This window comes from Oxyura jamaicensis, chromosome 9 (assembly GCF_011077185.1).
Source record: "Oxyura jamaicensis isolate SHBP4307 breed ruddy duck chromosome 9, BPBGC_Ojam_1.0, whole genome shotgun sequence".
NCBI lineage: Eukaryota > Metazoa > Chordata > Aves > Anseriformes > Anatidae > Oxyura > Oxyura jamaicensis.
Window position 1 is genome coordinate 17,461,626 of NC_048901.1, and position 21,590 is coordinate 17,483,215.

A 21,590-nucleotide genomic window follows, 5' to 3' on the forward strand; every position below is an offset into this window, starting at 1 on the left:
GAAGAGATACGCAGTCTCCCTTCTTCCCACCACAGCTGCTGGGATCCCGACAACTCCCCAGCACATCCCCGCCCCACGCAGCCAAGACCAGAGTGCTTTCCCTGTCCAGCCCACCCTCCCAGGGCTCTTTAGTGAGGGCAGCAGAGCCCAACACCTGGCAGAGCAGCCCTCCTGAGGCTTTGCACAACGTGTTTGCTGTCCTGCTTAGAGTTTATTTATGGCCTCATGTATAAACAGTGCCAGATCCTCAGCCAAGTCCGGTTTATCTCAGGGTAAACTGTACTTATGCCATTTCAGGCCTGATTTACACACATCAAACAAAATACCTGCCAATCTTTTCCCTTCTCAACTTCCCCAAAAGGATCTCATTTGGCACATTTAAACCAAGACAGCTTGCAAGAGTTGTAGAATCAGTGTGATATTTTAACTCAGGTCAACATGAAGTGCCCGCACTGCAGTCTCTGAAGGGGATGGCATTATATCTTATTAACCCGTTTAAAATGCTGTCTGGAAACTGTTTGATATTGCACGGGTGGTGGCATTGCTTTTTCTACTTCGTAAATGGAGTCCTTGAGTTTTCCAAGCAAGCGCGAGAGAGAAACTCTTCTGTTCTGTAAACAACTGTGTGTCCAGTTTCCATGCACGGATACCCAATTTGTGCATGCAACTGTAGTTATTGTGCATTCAAATGGGGCACACCACTAGTCACGGGCCTGGGCTTCTTGCCAGTTTAAAAGTCAGCCCTTCTGTATGTAGAAAGAGAAAGCAGTATCCAATAGAAACAGTACTCTGCACGCACTCAGAGCTCTTATTCAAGGCTCTCAGAACAATGTCTAACTGTTAATCTTCCCAACACGGCCATGAGGCAGGGAATATTTTATCTGCATTTTACAGTCAGAGGAAACCGAGGTTAAGTGACTTGCCCAAGGTCAAAAGACAGATTTAATGACAGACTCAGGATCTAGCCCTGAGAATATGCTGGCCTGACACTGGGCTGCTACACCTTGGGGTGGATGAGGAGTAAATGTGTCCTTCCTGTAACATCCGAGCAGTGCCATTCACTAAAGGTCTAATCCAAGGAAGCTCAAACAAAAATCTGCAATGGTGCCAAGATTAGGGAAATATCTCCTCTGTGGTCAGGCTCTTTTTGTGTTGTAAATGCAAAGGCTGAAATTTCCAGAGATGTGGATGCCCAATTTCCGCTAACATTAATAAGCTGATGTGTCCAAATCCTGTAGGCAGCTTTGAAAGCCTGTTTGTGCTTTCCCTCTTCCTACTATTCAAGCATAGAGTAAGGTCAGGGCTTTCCCATACCCTCTCCCTTCTCTGCCGGTGGAAAAATTCTGGCCATACCTTCACTTACTCTGCAGTGAATGGATAATGTCACTGGGGATTGATTGATCTAATACCCACAAAAGGCCAGAGGAGAGATTCCCTTGGTTGCCACAGATACTGGATCAGGACCTTATCTTTTTACGGCATCCATATGACTCCCATTATTTTAATATCTGAACATCTTATGGTTTATAATATACTCTACTTCCTAACTCACCCATGAGATACAAAGGTAGCATTAATCACTTAATCCCACTTTACAGACGATGAACTGAGGCACATCAGACTCCATAGCCACAGTAGTCTGAGGTACTCAGAAAGACTCTTGGCATAGGCAAGAGGGCGAGATAAACACCTGCAGTCAGAGATTTCGACAGAGATTCCTCTTGGGAGAGAATGCCACAGCAAGAATGAATGGCTCTTTGGAAAGTGCCGGTTCATGCTGACTGCAAATGGAACCTGGATGACGAGGGAGTGAAGAGTCCTCCCTTCCAGACAGACACTGCTAGGTGAGATCAATCCCCTCCTAAATGACTTGCCCAATGCCATAGAGAATGGCTGTGACAAAGGAAGAAATCAAATCCCAGAAACAATCACTTGACTACTTTTTCTTGGACTGAGCTTTGATTTCAGGTAAAAGAATTTTTTTGTTAAGGCAGAAAAAATAGTATTAAGTTTAAAACTAACAGCATTGCTTGGATTAGTCACTAGGAATCTCAGCAGCCAGCCTCTTGAGCTCTGGCCTCTTTGACTTTCGTATGTTTAGATGTTCAGGCCCTAATGAGTTGATCTCGTTGATCTTTAGGTACCTATTCATATGCAAATCCTGGCATTCTACTTTTGCTAAACAGTCTTTGTATTAACACATGAAATAAATTTTTAAAAAAGAAAGTCAGTCTGTGGTAAATCCTCATGCTTAGATTTGTTTGCATTTGGATAAATGATCATGGTCCCTCTTTATATGATCTACTTGCTGTACCCCTGCTAGGAAAAGGAAGGGAGGGGAAAGAAGTCCAACTTTTAATCTCTTCCACACCATTGTAAATGTTTTGTCATAACAAAAATTGTCCAAGGCTCACTGGATAAGGATATAAAAATATGTTATTGCCACTGCTTCCTCTTTGGGCATATTTTAAAAAATAACAGAGAAGTGTTCTCACTCTAGTGTCACAAGGTGGTTAGACTACCAAATGGCTTGATCTCTCCTCTGATGCTTCAAAATCATGGCCTGCCACAGAAAGGATGCCTTTTCAGGGGCATATTTTGCAAATTCACAGTGCATGTGTGTGTGTCAGAGATGTGTACATTACTGTGCCATGCCAGAACACACTCGGGAGATTTTGAGCGTGAATCCTGACCCCAGTAGTCAATGAAAAGCACTCAATGACTTCAAAGGATCCAGGATTTCACCCATCGTTTTTCAGACTCTGAGGCTTGCAATCATTAGTGGTTTGCTCTTACTAAAAGTGGTGACTGCGGAGTGGTAAAGTCAAATGGGAATTTCATTCAGCTTTGTAACAAACTTCTACCACCTCTCTTTAAACCCCGTGTATGGTACAGTTATACATATAACGGTCCTCAGTGCATTTTTTCCGATATAACTATGTTAACTAGAGAGAGTAACCTGAACCATGAGAAGCACAAGAGAACTGTTGCAGGGCCGTAGAACATATCCTGGACACTACACATATGTGTGTATTTATATTTCTGGATGTGTGTATGCTCTTAAAGCTTTCAAAAAAATCTTGGCCTTAATTTGAACAACTTGCTTAGATTTGTAGCTGAGTTTCATTTGCTGAAGAAAAGCTGTTTAGGAGCAAATGCAGGTTGCAACAAAATGTTAGGAACAAACTGTCCAGGATCTTCTTTCACAACAATCCCACGCGCTTACAAATCTCCCTTTAAGAATAAAGTGGTAGTGCAAACACCTAATTAAAAAAACGGCTTGTATTCGGAGTTACTAATTAAAAATCCTCATGTTCCCCCGACTTTTTCCCCCCTCTGTGGAAATCTGCAAGTTATTTAATTGAAGTCCCATTTTGTCGGTGCAGATGCACGAAGTGTCTGAATCATCAAACAGATTTAGGGTGTTTTGATTGTTGTGTGTGCCTCATTGCTATTCCCAGAATGTCGAGCTGAGCTTATGCTGATCGGCAGGACTTAGAAGCATGAAACAGTAAAAGAGTCCTTTCTTCTCATCCCAGCCCCATCCCCCTTGCCCCCCTGGATTTACATTGAAACTTTGCCAATCTCAGATCGCACTCTGTCTGCTGCCTCTGCATTAAAATGGAGCCGGCTTGCTTGTCTCTTTGGACCCAAACTCCATCTTCAGATTCCCCTTCGCTGCCGTAAGATGCCTCTCATCTTGCTGCAGTGAAACTTCTTTAAGAAGACAATTTGATTTTCTCACTCTTTCTTTTCTTCCTTTTTTTTTTTTTTTTTTAATAAATAAAAATCCTTCTCTGTTTTTACATTTGTGCACTGTGTGAAAAGAAATGAGACAGAGGAAGAGAGAGAAGCCTGTTTTCGTCTAGAGGTGAAAACAGCCTGGTGAGCAGCAGGTGCAAAGCCCCAAAGCAGCTGCTTACTGCTCTCAAGTTGAAGCGCCTTGGTCCCCCACCCTCCACGCCAAGAGCACTTCATATAATCCTCTCATGCAATTCACACTGTAATTGCAGATATCCAGACTGCTAGGGCTCATTTTATTATTATTTTTACTGATAACAAGATCTGCAAACAGAGGACCAGCCATATTAATTAGTTGTGTGTCGCTAGGCAGCTTCTGCAGAAGCAAGTCAGATTCTTTCCCTTTCTACTACTTTTTTTTTTTTTTTTGGGGGGGGGAGGGGAGAAAGAGGGGTGAAGTGGGGGTGAAGGATGGACGACACAACTGCTTTGCCCCCTCCTACCTCTCCTTTTACCCCCTTGAAGTCTACTCAAAGTAGCACATGGGCAACTTTCCTTCTGGCTCTATAGGTCCTTTTATTGTCTTGCCTGCCTCATTCGCTCCTTGAGATGAAGCCTGTTGGATGGGTGCTAGCAATGAAGATTAGTGTCTTGAGGACCAGCTTGTTTTCTCAAGGCTCTGCTCGTTACATTGCTAATTATGGGTCTATGGGACCCTTTTCTGATATTTGACTAAGTGGCATGGATTACTGTGTAATCATTTCCCACTGGGGAGGGGGATCTTTTATTATTATTACTATTATTATTATTATTTACCTCTGGACACCTTTTCAGTAGCTTTTAAGTAATTGCTCTTCCCTGTAATCCAGGAATTCTCATTTTTTTTTAATCACATTATGAATTTCACCAAACACTAGTTAAAATGTTAATTACTGGTAAATACACACTTCTATTCCTTCTGTTCAGAGTGAATACAGATCCTATGAACACGGTGTTTGTCATCTGTACCCCTTATGTGTTATCTCTGTCTAATAGGACACTGTTGTTTACAGAATGAAAAGACTGAACATGAACATTTGGCTCCAAACTTTTGTTTTAGATTAAAGCTTAATGAGTTTATGCTTCTTTCTCAGTTTGATTTTCAAGCCAGAATATAAAGGAATAAAAGTCAATGTGATGGCATTATTATTTTTAATAACTCGAACAGATTCTGCAGTGCTGGAAGACACTACAGAAAATCTGGAAAATGGGATCCTTTATTTAGTAGCAGAAGGCCTGATCCAGTTGCCATGAAGTCAAGGCAAATTTCCTGCTGACTCAGAGAAATTGCCATCAGTGTGGAAGCCAGATGAGTTTCTTCTAGAGCGTGCTGACAACACATCTCAGATCCAAACAGACTGGTGTGCCTCTAAGCAGAGGGGAGTGGAAGGGAGATTCAGATTCTGATCCCATCTCTAGAAATGTTTTCAATTTGCCTTGTAAATGGATCATTTTCCTGTTTTACGACAACTGAGTGATTTCTGCAAAATAAGTTACTGAGGTCTTGTCTTTATGTTGAAAAACAAACAAAACATTGCTACACTGATCTCTGGAAAAAAAAAAAAAAAAAAAAAAAAGTGGTTTGAAAGATTCAGTAATCTTCCTGTAAGATCGCTGGTAGAAAAATGGTGTTCAACCTTAATGGCTTTCAAGAACCTCACTGCAGATTGACAAAGAACTGGAAAGTTTAGGGAATACCCTATGTCTGGGCTGTGTAAGTGAATTATGACCGAGGTGTAAATGAGAACAGTCTAAGGCTGATTTAATCTGTGCCATGCTATCTGTGATGCCAAAGGCTCATTCTGGCAATGAGGAAGAGACAAAGCATTGATGCAGTTTGGGGACACCTGCTTCTCACAGGCCACAGCCAATATGTCAGGACACTGCATTTCACACCTTTTTATTGGCTTTTTCAGTCACTCCAAAATTGGTAAGGCATAAACTTTCAGCTGAAATTTGCAGGCCAACTGCAATGTTAGGGTGCTGTCAGAACTCAGTGGCACTATGGACAATAATCCATCCCAAACAAACTGTGCTGGCACAAACCCTCATTATAACGTTGTTCCACAAATGGATACTTGCCTGAATGAGCAGAACAGCTCTGAGCTCTGCAGGCTCTAGTATGTTGCCTAGGAAGTCGCATGGCTTAACTCCCATTTGTTTTTAAAACAGACTTGGTAGCCTCCTCTCAAGTTTCAGCCCACAGAGCGGTTGGACTTGGAGCAAAGTAAACACGCTCCAATGCCGATTCTCAGCAGTCAGTCCAAAAGTGCTTTTCCCTGGGAGGCCACAACAGGGATGTCCACAAACTTTCAAAATAAACATAATTCAAGGTGACAGTGGCACACCAGGACCTGCGTTAAGGATATGTCGGAAGAAGTAAATTGCAGGCCAGCAGAGGGGGAGAGAGCAGATCAAATGATATGGTGAAAAACCCCCACCACATTGGTTCCTATAAAACTTTCAGGCAGTTCAATTGGTTCAGTGTAAGCATTGTTAGTTGTACAACTACCATGAATTTAACCTATTATGTTTACGAGTTTGTATTCCTTGCCATTACAAATGTGAACGTCTTAGAGACTCTCCTGTAGATGAGATTTATTAGGCTAAAAAGAGGCAACGCCTGAATATTTCCTTGAGAAACGTATTATTCCATCTCAACTAAAACAGGTCAAGTAAATAGCTCCAAAAGCTGGAAAACTCAATTTTTTGCCCATCCAATTACGCCTAGCTAGAGCAGCCCATACAGTTTTCCACTATGGCTGTTACAAACTGTGGGTGGTCCTCCCGACTGTACTATACGAGCTGAAGCACAATAAGGCACGTTAGGGACTGTCAGCGCGTTTTAGGATCTCCTAATTCTTGTTCACTGTAATCACACCACTGCGTACAATATAGTGTTTGAGATAACCCTTTGAGCAAAAATCCTGATTTCAGAAATTTCAGACATTGGAAAAATTTAGTCTGAGAGATAGCTGATGTTATTTAACTTTTTGAGCAGAGACAATCAAAACTCTGGGTGCCAACATATGTGCTTTCTTGTTGGACCTGGACTGTGGCCTTAGTTGGGCTTTCAGGCTCCTCTCGTTCATTTGTGTTTGCTTATGTGCAGATTTTTTATCCAGGTCTCTTTGTGCTGTAATCACCTATCCTGCATTCTAGTTACTTTGCTATAAATCATCCATTTACTGTTACAGTGCTGCTTGGGGGGAACATTGTAAAACCTTAAGTACCCAAGAAACTCCAGCTCTTACAGAAGAATCTTTTCTATTTAAATCAAAGCAATGAAACCCAAACAGCATTTCTCTCTCTTCCCCCTCCCAAAGGATACACACTTTCCAATACTTCACAGAACTACATAACCACCCTATAGAAAAGAACTCATTTTCATCTCAGCACTTACCAGGTTTTAAACAGTGCCGATGAGTTGAGATAGCAATCCTTCCATGGCAAATGAGGAAGTTACAGCACCAACTTGGGAAACCAGTAATGTGAAGCAGCAGCATGAACAGGATTTTCAGAAGGTGAGAAATCCCACATCACCTGCAGGGGTGGAGAAAATATTTTAGAAAGCCCAGCAATGAAGGAAGAGTAAATGTCAAATTTGACATAGTCCCTGCTTGCTGCCAAGGGTCCAAGAGAGGCACTGCGTGCTCTGGCTAAGAGCAGGGTGGGATGCGCTGACCACTGGGAGATGCCTGCTGTGTCAGGGAGGGTGTAGAGTTCCTCAGGCATGGGAACAAGATCAGGCCTATTTTGGGACACCATTTCATAAAAGAACAGGGCTTCATGTGGAGAGGCAGTGCATGCAGCAGGAGTCCTGGAAGCCACAGACAGCATTTGCAGTAACACCAAATGCAGTTGTTGCGATGACATTCAGGAATAAGACTATATATGATGCGTACATCTCCATGTTGCTGTTGGCCCTTTATCTGCAGGTTAGCAGCAACACGTTTTGTGTGCGTATGTGGATTATACAAGGGAGGAGGTGGTCCCTTCTGGCCTCCCTTAATCCCCACCCTGAGGGGTCAGGGCCAGCTACCCAAAGAGGTTTGCTGAAATGCTTTAAGTGCCTCCTCCACAGCTGGGCCCTTTTCCCCACATCCTTGTGGTCTAGTCATGATAACTTCAAATAAAAACACACTGGGGCTATGTCTTTCACTTGGGAGAATATGCCTGCAAATGCTCTCCCTCCTTCCTTCCTCCCCCCCCCCCCCCCCCCCCAAAAAAAAAAAAAAAAAGGAAAAGCAAAAGAGTGGGAGTAGGACACTGGTGTGGTGACACCACCCCAAACCTGCTGCCCACAGGACTGCAGGCAGGAGAGCTCCCCCAGCTGACCACATGTCGCTGCTGTCTCCTGTAATAGTTGTAGCACCAGGAGACCCTTGTTATTCAACACTTGCAGAAATTTTGCTGTCTAGTGCTTTTAGATGCTACAAAACATAATACAAACTAAAAATAACACTATTTGGGCAGGCAAGAACCACTCAGTCATTTGTGCATGCAAATACAGGTACCACATTTAAAATTTGCTAATGAAACCAAGGCTAGAAGTATTGCTGAGGTTTGAAACCAACATTAAAGCAGTCCATAAAAGCACAGTTACGTACAACAGTAACACAAAGTGCCATGGGCCCAACATGGTGCCATTCCCAAACTGTTCTGAAATATTTCAGATTTTGTGCAATCATGCTATACCGTTTTTTACCACTGCTTGTACCAGAATTACTATCAGAAAGCTCCAAGTAAAACTGGGATATCCTGGCAAACGGTATGAAAAGCCACAGGAAGAGAGAGTCATCTTCATTTCAAGGAATTTAAATAGAGCCAATGAGGCAAAAAGTGGGACAAAACAGGTGAAGGGACTTGCTGGAGGTTATAGATCAGATCAAGACCAAGATCTTTCGATTGCCAGTGCAGTGACATGTCCATTGTACAGCCCTACCTCACACTGGTCCAGACTTGGAGAGTTTGGTTTCCTCCCCTGTCTACACACACACTTACAGCACCTACTGATTTTCTGCTCTCACCATCAATGAGGACAAAGAGCAGATGACTGGATTTTGTTCCTCAGCAGCTGCTGGCTTTTCACAGCTCTCCTACAAGCCTGAATAACACATGTTGCGTCTGGAGTGCTGAGGGCCGTATTTTAAAGTGCTTAGCACCCAAAAACGCCTACAGGAACACTGAATGGAAGCGACCTCCAGCCAGATGTTCAAATTAATATAGTGCCAGCTTGCTGAGATCTTTGGCCAGTAATGCTGGGGTGGATACAAGTGTGGAACAATTTTGAGAGTCCACTAAGCAGAGCTGGCAGCATATTTTAATAAAAAGATGCAATACGTTTAAGCCTAATATTTTCAAGGAGCACCCAGCTTTGGGGTATCTGGTTATAAAGTTCAGCTATCTACTGGGGGAAAAGTAATTGTTTTTCTTAACAAACAGAAGCACTCAAAGTCGGTGTCATAAGGAAAACACTTTTTTAGAAAGTTGTAAATAGTAACAATTTTCAGAGCCAAGTTGAGGACCTGTTATTGCCATTCCTCTGTATTTTTGCAAGGGGATGCTGCTCTCTTTACACTAATTTCACCTACGCATAAAATAGAAGAGTGGCCTCCCAACTCCAGCAGTACCCATGCTTGCTTCCCCCCACGAGTCATACTCGTGGGCTTGTAAGTGCTTCTATTCATTTTTATAAGCCAGGAGGAACTTGTTCATCAGAGTTCATCACAGCTCTGTTTTTTTCCCCTCCATTTAATTTTAAGAGTGGGCTAGCCCCAATATTTGAAACTCCTCCTGCCCGGTTTCTTTTCATTCTTTCTCCCTTCCTTCCTTCCTTCCCTCCCCCTCGCCCCCTCCCTCCGTCTCCTACTCTGTCCCCTTCAGAAGCCCCCAGGATGACACTGCTCATTGATGCTTCTCCTTCATTAGCATTTCAGCAACTTGGCTCAGTAGTTTCAGAGACAATCCGTCATGAGAAAACTGAAGAATGTGCCCCATTTGCATGATTCTGTGCCAGAATGCAACTTTTTCTCAGCTGTTCATTGTGTAATTTCCCCTTGAGCCTTCAACTTTCCCATGAAGTCCCAGAAATCATATTATAGAATTCCAGACCAGCTAAAATGCTCCAAAGATTAGTTTTATGGACATTTTTAACCAACCTCCCAACTCTACAAAGAGAATCACATACATAAGAAACAAGGTTTTACTTTCTGTTGTTACAAAAAGCAATGTGCCTGAGATGAATAAAGTCCTTTGAAACTACAAGGAGGAATTTATGCCTCATGATGAGAATGATCCAATAACTGTTGTGAAACCTTAGGCATATTTTTAACTTCCACTTGTCCTTCCTTAATTATTTTATTCCCCTTACAATTAAATGTTTGTAATCCATTTTGAGAGTCTTGCTGACATGAATGGATATGCAAACAACTTGATTGAAATGCTCAGTGCATATGACTAAAAGTTACTGGCTCTCACACATCAGCAGAACAAATCAAGCTTTTGGTTAGTTGGTTTTAGAAATCAAAAAGTGGTTTATAAAAAAAGACAGGCAGATAAAACCTGCTTCTAATTACTTTCTTGAGGGCATCTGAGTTTGTAGAAATAAAGAGTTTATTATATTAAAAGTAAGCAAGAAACCTGAAAACTGATGTAAAGCAATCAAACTACTTTGTCAATTAAAATGTATCCCATTAGGAAAATTAGGCACCTGTTCCACAAAAGTTAGACAATAGAGTACGAGAGGAGAATGCTGCATTTTAACAATCTGGTTGCTAATTAAATTCTTTACTTTCTCCTATGCACACCAATAACTATCATTTTTCCCATGTCACTTTTAACCCACCAAAACAGAACTTGCATTTAATTATTCTGCCTCTGAAAAAACACTGGATTTCTTAACTTCTTTCACACCCATAGCATAGAAAATACAAATATATAGAGATACTGTTATATACAACTCTGAAAAAAAATATCTTTATAAATAAATGTTTTTAAAAATAGATTTATTTTCCCCCTTCCTCATGGCTAATTGTGTAAAATGCACCCTTGCTAACTCTGGTAAATACACTGAACAAACGCACAGCCAAACTCACGCTGTATGAGTGTATACTTGTACATACACCCACCTGCATTTACATATATACATGTTGTTAAAATCCCATCAAAATAAAACTTGCCAAGATTGGAATTTCATAAGCGGATAAATTAACGTCCTTCAGATGCAAAAGATAAGTTTTTTGGTGAGAAGCTCACACGGTGATTAAAGTTAGGTTGTGGAAGATTTCATTAATTATAGGTGACTGGTTTTCCTCTCAGAGGACAGCTCAGGTCCCCCAGCTCCCCCTCGGCAGCTCATCTTAAATTGTTGTCTAACCTTTCCCTTAATTCAGCTCATCTTGAGCTGATGGGAACTGCTTTCATTCCACCTCTTGTGGAGGTAATGAAACAATCTTCTTATTCACTTGGTTCCTCTGAGCCGGTGACACACAACAAAAAACCCAGGGCCCTGATTAATGGCCGCTAATTAGCAATGTTAATGACCAGGTGTCCAAGAGCATGGCCAGCTCCTCTCAGCATGGAGTGATCCCTCAATGAGGGCCCTGCAAATCCAGCCCCAGTGACCCTTCCCCTCAGCTGCCAGTAATGAAGCTGAGCTCTCTCATTACACCCAGGAGAGGCTCAGGGGGAGGCCCGGGCCTTGAGAGCCAAACCTTTTCCTTCGGGTCTAGTGGGCCTTCCATTAATTAAGGTCAGCATTTTTGCACCCCCCCCCCCCGACCCCATTCCCTTCCCCCCCCTAAAAAAAAGGGCAAAAAAAAAAACCCTCAAAGGTAAAAGATTTGGGCAAAGGGAGGCTTAGTGCTTTTGGCATTCTCTGCCTTCCCAGTAATAAAAAATGTTTTTTTCCCAGTGTGTTTGGGCTGCGAGCAGCTCCTTCCTCCCCATCGGGTTTCCAGCCCCCCAGAGCTGACAGGGGATGAGGAAAAGCCCCATGGGCTGTGGCCACTGCTCCCTGCCCACGGCTCCTGCCCACCTCTGGGCATAGGAGCAGGGGAGGTGGCATGGTGTCTGCACTGGCAAAAGCCGTGTTAATTAAAAAGCCAAACGTGCACCCCCATGGCCCCACAAAAACATATGTATGTGTTATTCTACATTAATAGTTTAGCAATATTTATTACTCCCTGTTAAAAAGTGACCTTTGACATAAACACCAAGTCCAGCATGCCACTTTGGGAGGTTTGTCTGGCTGCAGTTTGCAACTCCCTTCATCCAGCAGCACGAAGCCGTGGTGATCTCTGCTTTCTTTCCAGTTTTGGGGGCAGGAAGGGGAGCTCACCCTGTCCAGCCCTGGCCCCCGTACAAGGACAGGGGCCGGGCTGCCAGCTGCTGCCTGAGCCCTGCGCATCCCCACACCGGCCCCTGGCTGTCGGTACAGGCTGCAGGCGACCACAATCACTTGAAATAGATTTAGAAATCAACTTTGGCTTTTAGTGGTAGTTTATTTATTTGTTTGGTTGGTTTTTAGGGAAAAGAGGGAATGTTATATTTGTATGTACAGCATACAGGTACAGAAAAAGAGCCAAATTTTCAAAATCTTTTGCTTTGTTAATTTAGCAAATGTAGTAACTAGTTTATACGCTAAAAGCTATGTGAGAGAAAAAAAAATGCAGTGCACCTGCCTGCAAACTGTGTGGTAAAGCTGTGTGCTCTCCAGTATCTGAACTTTCTGGAAAAGTTAGCTTCATTAACTTTTACTTTGACCATGCAAATGTTTTATTTTCATTGGAAAGAATATTACTAAAGTCCATCATTTTTCTCAGTCGTGGACTGCAAGATTAAGGCATGCAATTAACATGCATCTTGAGAGGGAATAGTTAGGGGAACTGATAGGGAGATATACGGCCTTTTACTCTAGGTCACGTCTTGAGCTGGAAGTGACAGAAAGTTAATACTGTGAGAATGCCATTTGGTGGTCGTTCAAAGATAAGGGGGAGCCTAGTGCAAACTTTAACATGTCAGTGCCTTCACAAATGCATTACCAGTAGCAGGAGAGGTAGCTGGACACCATACTGCACCAATTGTTTTCCTATAAATCCTAAAGGGGTGATTTCTATCCATCTGAGTAATGCTGTCTCCTCCCAAATGACAATTATCACTTGCTCTCTTGACCGTCTGGGCGTTCCAGCAATGGCTAATACGACAAATTAATATGGGGAGGATAATGCATTTCAGTTTTCCTACTGAAATGTAATTGTTATAGAAAGAAACAAGGTGCTGCCTGCCTTGTGTGATCTGCCAGCTCTCTGAACCACTATTTGTGCAGCAGGCACATTTTGGGACCCACTGACCGGGAGCCTGGGTACAAGAGGTGAGAGTCCACTGACAGGCCTGCGCTCCAGCTAGAGAACTCCCTTGTACAAATTAAGCACTGAACTTCTCACTTTTCCCTCGTTAGAATATTTTACTCGCACCCAACTTGCCTAGAAAAAAAGACTTGCAAGATGTAGCGGTTCATTCCCAGCCGATTAGTCCCTCTCCATGGGCTTGTTGGACTTTGTAAGGGTATGCAGCCTTGAAATGGTGCTGCTTTCACCTCGCACACAGCAGGTTATTCAATAAGGACCTGCTCTGGCTCTGGCTTCCTTCACCTGAAACTGTAATCCTGCAGTAGGTCAGCTGTCTTTTAAAAGGTGTTTTTGAACCCGACATGGATTTTGGATGAAGGTATATGTCTACTCTCCATCTAGAGGTGTGCATTGACTGTCATTACAGATAAAGACTCAGTTCCCAGCTCTCCCGGTGACCTCTGGAGAGACTTTGGGCAAGTCACATACGGCCAATGAGGGCTGCTGGTGGAAAGATGATACAGTGATGGTGAAAGCATCAAAAATAGAATGTTATACATAAAGCTTCATGAGAATTTGGCAAGGGTTTAAATTAATAATAATAATAAAAAAGGAATAAAAATAATCCTGCCCCTCTGTGCCTCGGATCTCCTTATATAAAACAGATATAACACTGTTGCCTTAATTTTCCCCCATCAAGGCAGACTGAAGCAATGCCCAACCCTTCTTGTGCATTTCTGTGGCATCAAAATCCTGTGGGAAACCAGTGGCAATTGAGGTCTTTAGTAACATGACATAAAGAACAACTCAATTTTCAAAATATCGCTTGCTCATTGTAACATCATTTCTAGCACTGTGTTGTTCAGGAAGGCATGGGTAAACAGAAAGCAACTCCTGCAAACTGTAAGAGCTTTTGTAACTCCATCCTACGCATCTAACTGATCAGCTATGCCAAAAAGAACAAGAGTCTTTCTATAGCTATACTTATTCTATTACAGGTTATGCAGATAAGGTTACAGTTAGGCCCAGACACATTTTTTCCAGATAACCTTTTTTTTTTTTTTTTTCAGTAAGAAATACACATAATGATCATAAACTTTTCATGAATTGTTATTGAGTCCTATTTTTTTAATTTTTAAATTAAGAGTCTGAAAATGTTTGTATTCTAAATTTACTTGCAGTTAATTAGAAACATCTTGGAAGCTTAAAATGGCTTTTCACTGAATTATTTCATGTCAGACCTTCGCATCTGTTGTTGCATACACAGCTGAACAAAACAACTGGTTACCTGCAGTTCCACTAGCTACCCTTCTGCCTCCTATACACTTGTCCTTTCAGGCAGCAGCTGTAATACCTTTTAAATGCAACTTCAAATTATTTTTTCCACTCCTCTATGTCATTGCTTAAGTAAACCAACCGGTATTCTGGTTGCTCATTACATACTGGTATTTCATTTACGAAAAGAATAGGAATCAAAAGCAAATTTTTGCCTGATTCTGAACTTTCCCAGGCATTTGGACACAGCTTCTGGTCAGTGTCCCACAGGGAAGGAAGAAAGGAAGAACACATGAGGGCAGCGACCACCATGTGGGCCAAATCCCAGTCACTGATGCCAAGGAAGTTCTGACACTGACTTGTGTAGCAACAAGAGCTAGAAGTTTTGGAAGATCGGAGACATTTATGGAGTTCTGAAATCTGTTGACAATAAAGATGCTAATTCTCCTTAATCCTGTAAGGTCCATCTTATATGCAGTATGCTACTTTGTAAATTCTTCAGCAGCAACAACAAAAAAATAGTCTCCAGAATTTTTGAAATCCTCTTGATGCTGGCTATGTTTTACTTTTATACTAAGTTTATCCCAGTTATAAACTCTCCCAAAATGACAATGCTGAGGACTGCACAGCGAGTGTATGGTTTCGGCTGGGTGTTTTGATTGTTGGGTTAAGATTTTGGCATTTCCGATAATTTATTTGGTAACAGGACTTTATCAGGATTTTATGGGTGGTTTTCCATCTGCTTTTTCTAATTGTTTTCCGTTACTATCCTCTGCCTCAGTTTGCCCCATTGTAAAATGGACATGACACTACCTTTTCAAGAAGATAACATGAAATTTCATTTGTTAATGTTTGTGAAGCAATTTGCAATGATTGATTTGTAGCTGTGCTAAGTGCAATGCATTATTAATACACTAATTAGATAAAAATAACAACTAAGAAAGGAATTATATGGATTCTGATAAAGGGCAACTGGTAACAAGGCAAGAACTCTGCCCATTATTGGAGCACATAGCTCCATAGGCAAATTAAACAAGGGCTCTGTCCTCAGAGTTTTGGGCAATCCAGGCTACATAATTGATTTGAGAAGAGCTACTCCAGGCTACTGTGTAATTACAGAAGTATTCACTCTTCTGGCTCCCACTCTCCTTGTCATGTTCTACCTCATTGCCCTTTATGCTAAAGCCTTTGTTGATGAGGGGACGGAAGCAGTAAGGACAAATAAAGCAATTAGCAGGTAGAGGGAATGCTACCAGTGTCTAAGGATAACACACAGCCTTTATTGGGCCATTTACTAAGTAGAAGTCTAGAGCCTGCAGGACAGACGGAAAATACAGGTAATCCTGAAAAATAAACAAAAGAAAATAAGACTCTTTCTCACATATATATTGTAATCAAGAAGTCTTGGCAGGAGGAAAGTATTTTCAAATGATCAATATCCAAAGCATGATGATTTTACTTAAAATAAATATAGCTTTAGTGAGATTACCTTCCAACTTGTTCTTTTTCTTTACAATCCAGAGTCTCATCATCAGAGTGCTCTTCTCTCTTGTTTCAAGTGTGCCTTGGCAGTAAGCAAACACTGTAATTTCTGAAGGGCTAAAATCTCATTTTAAGTTGCTGCAAAGCCAGCCAGGAGAGGGAGCCAAGACCTTGAACAAGCCTTTCTTCCTGGCTCTCTGAAGCCCTGGGAAGGAAGCTGAGCCATTTTGGCCAGGGCTCCACAATGAGCACAGGGCTTGTGTCAATACATTGCACAAAGAAGGGGTAAAAGTGACTGGGAGACAAAATAATACGTGATGTCCCCAAACATCAAGTGCTGGCTGACTGATGGTGAAAGAGAGGGAAGAAGGAAGACAGACTAATGAGGACTAGTGAAAATGAATAATACTGTAGTTTCTCACTTTTGATGCTTCCATCTGTCATCAGGAGACTAGTTTAAGAGATTATAATATTCTGCAGATTCTGGTTCTCTTTGTAACTCACTGTCACGTGAACTGGACACAGGTGTGAAGCAAACCATAAATTCGGATACTGCAAAGCATGGTAAACTGAGATTATGGCAGGTCTAAACTTGGATCAGGATTGCAATGCCAGGCCCTGAAATGCATGGAAGTGCTGCCGCTCCTCCAAAGACAACCCAGTGCTGGGTGGAGTTTGAGCTCTGATCTTCAGAAAAATGTCCGGGCTACTCTTTATCCATAACATGCCAATCCAAGGTGCTGGGTGCAGGCATGCCTGAACATTTTAGCTGGCATGAGCCTAGGTGCAGATGTGACCTGAGAAGTGCTGAGGAATTCGTATAAGTAAATGTTCTCTGACTCTATATATTCAGTCCAAAAACATTGCAGGAATGCTAAGGCTTACCTCATTCCTCCTTGTGAACAATGTAAAAGTGAACCTCCTGATGTAAATCTTCTCTTTACTGCTAAAAGTCAGCATTGCTGTTAGTGGATATCAAGGATACTTAAGGCCATGGGTACTGTGACTGTGTACAGCAGATAGCTGAATCACTGTCACTCCTCCTTAGAAGCTCGTATTTTAACTGAGCTTGGTTGGAGAGTAAAAGAAAATAAACGCACATAATTATCTAAGATAAGGAAGAAAGAAAGAAACAGAAACCACAAAACAAAACAAAAACAAAACAGAACATGAGGGGGGAAACGATCACATTTAAAATTTTTAAGTGAAGAAACATTAGAAACTAAGAAGACAATTCAATTCAGGGCCATTTGTCATGTTTTTCTAGCTGAAAATCTGGAATATTTTCTGATTCTAATTTTCTGTTCTTTTTGTTCTTTTTTTTAAAAAAAAAAAATAAAAAATTCTAAGCTTTCAATGTGAAATGTTCTCTTTCTAAAAATCATCTCTCTTCCCTTATCTTTAGTAGGAAGAAAACTAGGACTAGACTGATATGGAGAGACTAATCACCAGTAAAAATTAATGTGTTTTTTGCTAAGGAAATTGAAAATCAAAACTCAAAATAAAACAAAAATGGCTTAATTTTTTCTGTTTTATCTTGAAATTTCACTTCGAAATGATAAAAAATTTGATCTTCACTCTCTCTCTATTTTCTATGCTTTCAGCAGGATTTTTTTTTTCTTCAGATGCTTTCACAGATTTAGTTATTGTTATCTACCGCAATCATTTTTGTAGACTCAAATAAATTAGTCCTTTACTACTGAGTTTGTTTTGTCTATATTGTTTTGAACTCTTTTTCCCTGTTGTGCAGGTAGGAGCTTCTCAGAAGTGCATCCAAAACAAACTGAAGATGAATGCTGATGAACAGAATTGAAAACAAAAAGAACTTTTCTCCTATTCTTACCTTAAAGATCAAAGTATTTGGATCAGAGACAAATACACTGAACTTTATTTTCCAAACTATTTTCTCTTTGCAGAAGCCCAGCAGTGCTTTGTCAGGTGCTTTAGCCAAGCTATGATACAGTGAGTCTCTCCAGACTCCTGTAACATGGATTGAGGGATTAGCCTGGAGATGTTTCGTAACAGCAGCCCCAAAGCCAGATTCCCCCCAGAAATGGAGAAATTTCTCACAGCTCTCCTTCTTGAGCTTGGGGGAAGGAACTTAATAGATTTGTCTTAAGTTATATGCTAGGAGTGTTTTTACTTCCTTTAGTGTCTGCAGAGAAAGATCGTCCTCAAGCAACAACGATATCAATGTGCAGAAGAGAAAAGTGAGGTACAGAGGGAAGCAACTCTGCGTGGAAATGGCTGGCTGGAGATCTCAACCTAATCTCCAAAATCCCAGTCTGGTGCTCTCTTAACACTGTGCTGCAGTTTAGGGAAACTGAAATCTTGCCATACATATGTACATAAATCTTGTACATTTACACCAAAGTTACTTTTCCAGATATCTCAAGTTGGCCAAGTGCTGCAGAACTCCCTTGATTATTGTTTCCAACAAGTGGGAATAAAAGGCAGAGCTTGCTTCATGAATGACCACACGCATACCTTGTCAGAGGCTGCGTGGCAGCAACTGAAGCGTTCGCATGAATCCCTACAGCTATCCTGTAAATCTTGATTAGCCAGGGGGAGTTTCAAGTCTGCTATTAAATGTTCAATTACACTCTGCAAGCAACAACAAATTGATAAAAATGTAGTAGGAGACAATAGTTTTCAAGAAAGAGACCACTATAATATGTTTGTGAAGAGAGCCTGGAATGATTTGAATAATGAACAAATTTGTAAAAATCAAAGTCTGTTTGCAGGTGAATAACAAACAGAGAAAGGGGCAGAATTGGTTCAATGAATTATGCATTATGAATCATTTAACAAGCACTGATATCTATAAAGATAATGATTCTAATGTAAATAACAAGCTTTTAATATTTATGCAGCCTTAATAGTCTTGAGAGTCTGAAACGATAGGTAAAAATTATAATGGCTCCTTGGTGTTTTTCAGTGGAAAACAGATTTATCACAATGTCACAAAAGCAAACCAGTACCACTTGATGCCATGTCTGATACACTTTTACCCCACTGGGACCCTGCCTGCCCTAATGCTGAGCTCTGGACAGAACAAACACTTCTAACTCACAGTGATACCATGAAGGTAAAATCAGCGCCTGCTGAACAACCTGGATATTACAGAGCACTCAGTGACAGAACTGGAGATTTCACTTTCCTCACTGCTTTGAGATAAGGATCTCTGTACAGACTTAGTGCAATCGCAGCAGTGAGTGGAGAAAGGAAATGAAAAGCCCCTTCTCCTCCCCTATGTGCATGTACTGTGTGTGGGAAAAAGAGGGAGAGAGGCTACAGAAAGCCTGTGCAATCACAGCTGGGCTGTTAATTGCTTTGCCCTGTGCACAGAGTCACACCTTATTGCTCCCCTGCAATAAGAAATGGCCACCCAGCCCAGCAGGCTCAAGGCAAGGGCAAAAAGGTTTTCATATTCACCTCCACTATTTTCGTATCACCAAAATGCCCATGTGTTACCACAGTCATGATGCTGTCTCGGCTCCCATGGATGACAGCAGTACTGAAAGTCAGGGAGTGATCGTGTGACTGAGAAAGGATTGGGTTTCTCAAACCCCTTTTTGTTAAATCTAGGTTATAGGAATTGTAAAAAAAGTTGGTTCACAGGAGCAAATTGAACCAAACGCACTGCCACACACCCTGTTGCTGATCAAGGCAACCGAAAGCCCAGCTGCTAGAAAGCCCAGACTTTCCCAACAAATCTGTCTCATTTGTAGCTAGTACACTGATTCCTCAAGAGTTTTCACATGTACCTTTGGGAGACAAGTTTGCCGTGTCCATTTTCCTTCTGTGTGGTCATGGGTTCTGCAAAACCTCCTTACTTGGAGGTCTGATCTGGTACAGTTCCCTGGCCCTTTTAATTCAGATGCAAAACTGGCACACACCAACTGTGACACTCTATCAAATTGCACGGAGCCTGCAAAATATGTTAAAAAAAATTAACTTGACCTCCAGGATATTAATATAGTGGCAACAACCGCTGCAGGATATAAAACTGGCACCAACTGTAAGAGCTTCCATTAGTGCTTTAAGTTTCTAGTCCCAGTAATGGTCATCTCATCTGAACATGTGGAAATAAAAACAAACCATAATAGGACTTAAAAAGCATTCAATGCATATTTGTCCATAAACACATCGTATAAATAAAAGCTCTTTTGTAAAAAAAGTGTCAAATGAATCAATGTGCATTCTATTATGGAATAATAATATCCCGTACCACATGTGTTGCTCAAGCAAATCACTTTAGCTGGTATAATAGTATTTTCCATTTTGTGGTACAGCTTATATTTTGATCTGTTGATTAAGGACCTGCCCCTGAGGAAGTCAATGACAAGAGTTCCCCAGGCTTAAAAAGAGAAGGAAAATGTGTAAATGATTTGGCTGCAAATAAGGAAACAAATGTATTTTTTCCCTTTCTCCTAGCGTGAGTGAACACCGAATACAAAGCCGGTTGAAGACAGTGGAAAGACTTGCTCTTTGCTTCAGCAGCTTTAGATCTGGCCCTAAGCATGTATTGTGTGAGACAAATTTTGGCACTACTGGAAACCCCACCTCATACCTCCCACTGCGAATATGTCATCTTTCTATGTGCTCATGCATGCCAAAGCTTTATCTCTTTTGAAATATTGCCCATAATCAAGCTATGTTTACTTAAGTAATAGGGAGATTCACTTATACGCAATAATTTCTTCAATGGAGAGGCTGTCTTTCCGCAGCTATACTTTGGACTTTGTTCCTAGTTTAGCTTCTATTTTTCTACCTTGATGATTTTATCCAGGTTTGACAACAGTTGGACTTTTTTTTTTTTTTTTGAAGTTACACACCTGGAATTAGCTTCTTCTGCCAAGAGTTACAGTGCACCTGGAAGTACTAAATCATTTTTATCTGTTTTTTAGTGGTTTTGCACAATGGAATCGCATCTCTTTAAATCCTCCTTACCTTTTACAAAACTAAATTGCAGCCCTAGATGCTGCATTTTATGAGCTTGTAGCTATCATGACAGAATTGTGCCCTTCTAGTGGCTGCCTCTACCAATCCTAGAAGCAGTTAGCTGAGAACTACCTCTCGGGGTTTCTTTCCTCTGCAATGGCTCTGCTTACCTACATAACATATGGAAATGTGAGCATACTCTTAGAGCAGATTGTTTGCTATGTTTACACCAGTTCTAACACTAATCCCCATTAATGTTTGATATTGCTCCCAAAGAGTTTAAATAGATGTCAGGCCCCAGATCCATTGCATACACGTTAGGCATCGTATATACTTCAAATAGAGAGATACTGAAATGCTACAGGGTACCCTTTTTTAACATCATGTTTACTGACTGGATTACCTATGTCAAGTGTATGCAAAGCCCTGCTACTTTCATCATTTCTGTCATCACATTTAAGAGTTCTATCTTCAAGGAGAACATAAAATAGTTTCACATCACCTTAGGAGTCCAGCTTCTTGCTTCTGCTCTCAGTTTCTCCCATTCATTGAATATGTCTTTGGGTGCAAATCGGAACACCACCTAGATGCAGTCTTACAAACATAAAACTTGTATGCAAATCTCTGTTAAAGGGTATCAGAGGCAGGCCATGCTAGCTGTGCTGTGTACTGGCTGCGTTGCGGTACCAGAACTACCAGGGTCATGGGGTTTGCTCAAGGCTCTGTACTGATCCAGCCTAGCAGCCCCATCTCACAGCT

The 21,590-nt window shown here is 41.4% G+C and overlaps 1 long non-coding RNA gene across 5 annotated transcripts in view; it reads right to left on the bottom strand.

Annotated features, from left to right (window-relative positions):
* LOC118171684 overlaps positions 1-21,590 on the bottom strand; it is a 329,665-nt gene that overhangs the window by 42,536 nt on the left and 265,539 nt on the right. For 3 of the 5 annotated variants that reach the window (XR_004753316.1, XR_004753317.1, XR_004753320.1), the window contains 2 exons: positions 7,184-7,323; positions 4,565-6,134 (listed from right to left, as the gene is read on the bottom strand). This is a non-coding gene — a long non-coding RNA (uncharacterized LOC118171684). Of the gene's footprint in view, positions 1-4,564; positions 6,135-7,183; positions 7,324-21,590 lie in introns of those variants that run through there. The other 2 variants (XR_004753319.1, XR_004753318.1) reach the window with 1 other exon arrangement.